The sequence below is a fragment of the Gavialis gangeticus genome, unplaced genomic scaffold (genome assembly GCF_001723915.1).
Source record: "Gavialis gangeticus isolate Ggan-Ray unplaced genomic scaffold, GavGan_comp1, whole genome shotgun sequence".
Classification (NCBI taxonomy): Eukaryota; Metazoa; Chordata; order Crocodylia; family Gavialidae; genus Gavialis; species Gavialis gangeticus.
The window spans coordinates 62,337,864-62,340,724 of NW_017729031.1; the positions used below are offsets into that span (position 1 = coordinate 62,337,864).

General features: G+C 39.0%; 1 protein-coding gene across 3 annotated transcripts in view; it reads right to left on the bottom strand.

Annotated features, from left to right (window-relative positions):
* CWC22 (CWC22 spliceosome associated protein homolog) overlaps positions 1-2,861 on the bottom strand; it is a 116,261-nt gene that overhangs the window by 92,849 nt on the left and 20,551 nt on the right. The window lies entirely within an intron of this gene.

The window sequence follows — 2,861 nt, forward strand, 5'->3', positions numbered from 1 at the left end:
GGACTTCTTGTTGTCCTTAATCCGGGAAGCCAGCCCCTCTTTACTACCTCTACAAAACCATCAGTTACTTGCTTTTCCCCATAATATTTTCCCCAACTATTTTCCCAAACGATCTCTCTCTCATTGAACTGGTGCTACTGCCTCAAACTGCATTTGTTCCCTTATATTGTGCCCTTATTTCTACAGGTTCTGCATATTTCTGTCATTTAAGCAATCCAATAAAATGCAGTTTTCAAAGGATTCAACCTGTGCAAATAATGCTGGTTATGTCAAAAAACAAGAAATTAATAGCAAAGTTTATGAACCATTCAGAGACAATAAATAACTCTGAGCTTCACACAACAATTCCAAGTCGTCAGGAGCACAACCCATCTAAATTAATCAGAGAGGGTCAGAAATTAATTGTACTACAGCTAACAATTTTGGAACACATGTCTTTTCCATATAACATTTCTTTCTTTCCCTTGTTGATTATTATTTTTGATTCATCAGAACTAGAAATGAATACCACTGAAACAATAAACTAGAGAACACTTCACCTTGATGCAGAAACTTCCCACAGAGAATTGTTAACAACATTCCTGGACTAGAATTCTGTCTCCAATACACAGATAATATAAAATTACAGTCATGCCATCTGTTTGAATGGCGCTGGGCTCACTAAAAATGTGGCACTCTGGATTCAACATCATCTTGCAGCCAGCCAAATATAGGTTTAGAAAGTCAACTAACAGAATACAAGTAAAAACTCCTTCTTATTAAATGTCCTCCTAGTGGACAGCCATACCAAATAATACTCAAATACTAAAGCATAAAGAAAGCACTATCTTTTTATTCCACAGAGCAGGAACTATACAGTAAGCACTGCACATCGGGACTCCAGTCCTCACTGAGACTTTTAGGCAAAACAAATACAAACATAGATTGAGGCACTTTTCCAACCGGGGCCTAAAAGGGCAGACATGCTATAGCTAAATGAACTAGTACTTTAATTTACTGATCTGCTCCCATATGTTCCAGAATGTCAGCATCTATTTTTAAAAAGTCTGTCTCCTGTCTATACAGCTACAAGTTATCACCATTGAAGTTTCAGCCAGGATAAAACAACACAAAAAACAAAACAAGAAACACAAATATACCCAAAAATGCAATGGTGCAAAACAGGCCAGTTGCACCAGTGCAACAGAACTACAGTGGGAGAAGGAGGTTTACACTGGGAAAAAAGCACCATAAATAAAAGTTCTTAATATGGTAGGTGATACAAATGTCTGCTAAGCTGGCAGGGAATCTTGAACAACAGCTCTGAGATGCAAAATGCCCCAGGCATGTCAACTGATATTGAATTTAAAAAACAACTGATATTAAATACTAAATTTCACTGCTGCTTTGGTAAGAAGAGGAAGAGAATCATACTGTGGGAACTTTTATTCTCTTCTGCAATCTAACTGAGAAGGAATGCAGTGCAGCCAGGACACATTGTTATATTATAAATATTCCCAAGTGTCATCATACTTCGGCAACTCAAATAAGAAAAGCACTATTGCTCACCTGGCTGCATAACTTTTCCTACAAATGTTAAATAGTTACCTGGTCCTTCCAGAACAGGAATCAAAAACGTTAACAGAGCATCAGATCTAAGTCTTGCATTGGTGTTGCCTGTACTACACTTGTTTGGAATATGACTGCAGGACTTCAGTCTATCACAGACTTTAGGCTAATGACTTTCATAAGTCACTAATGAAAGAAGAATTCACACACACACGTGTAAATAAAGTCTAATAACATGGCATGTATTTGACTGAAGTTATAATTGTGATGAACAGAAGACAGAACTCTAAAATAAACACTTTCTTCCAACAACAGCTTTTAGAAATGCCACCAGCTAATATTTGAGGCAAGACCGGAAGAGTATTTAATTTTTTCTGTAACCATTTAGTTTGGAAAACACTGAAAACATTATTCGGATCTCAAATGTAATCTATTTTTTCATTATTTTATTACTGACTTGCACTTAAAAAACCCTGAGTTTACTGTCCTTATGATCACCCATTTGGATACACTCTGAGAGTGAAATAACAGAATGTTTAACTGCATATTCAGCAGAGATAGCAATATGAAGCTATTCATCTTGAGAAAATGGTTTTCAAACTGAGGTTCTCTTGCAAGTATATCTTAACAGCACTGTATCAATCTGTTCCAATCCATATAAAATCCAGATTTTGAAATAAAGTTCTCAAACAATTAAATCTAACTAATGAGAAAGCTTGTTTAGAAGATCAAGAAATAAAGCTGCCATCAACTCTGACTTCTGTACCTATAGGTAACGATGCAAGTATGATCTCATTCTCAACATAATCACGACAAATTCTGGAAAGATGGGATCAGTTTATACGAGTCTCTCATTCCTTTTCAACCCTCCTATCCCAGGGTGCTGCACTTGGGCAGCAGAAACCAGCAGCACACTTATAGAATGGGAAACTCCCTTCTTGAGAGACGGAGGAAGAAAGGGTTCTTGGAGTCATTATTGACTCCAAGATGAACACGGGCCGACAATGCGAGGTCACAGTTGGCAGGGCTAACCAGACCTTGTTGTGCATCCACAAGTGCATCTCAAGTAGAGCCAGGGAGGTGATCCTCCCCCTCTATGAGACATTGGTCAGGCCACAGTTGGCGTACTGCGTCCAGTTCTGTGCGCCCCATTTCAGGAGGGATGTGGACAATATGGAGAGGGTCCAGAGGAGGGCCACCCATATGCTCCGGGGACTATAGGGCAGACCCTACATTGAAAGGCTGCGGGACCTAAACCTGTTCAGCCTTCACAAGAGAAGGCTGAGGGGGGACCTGGTGACTGCCTATAAACT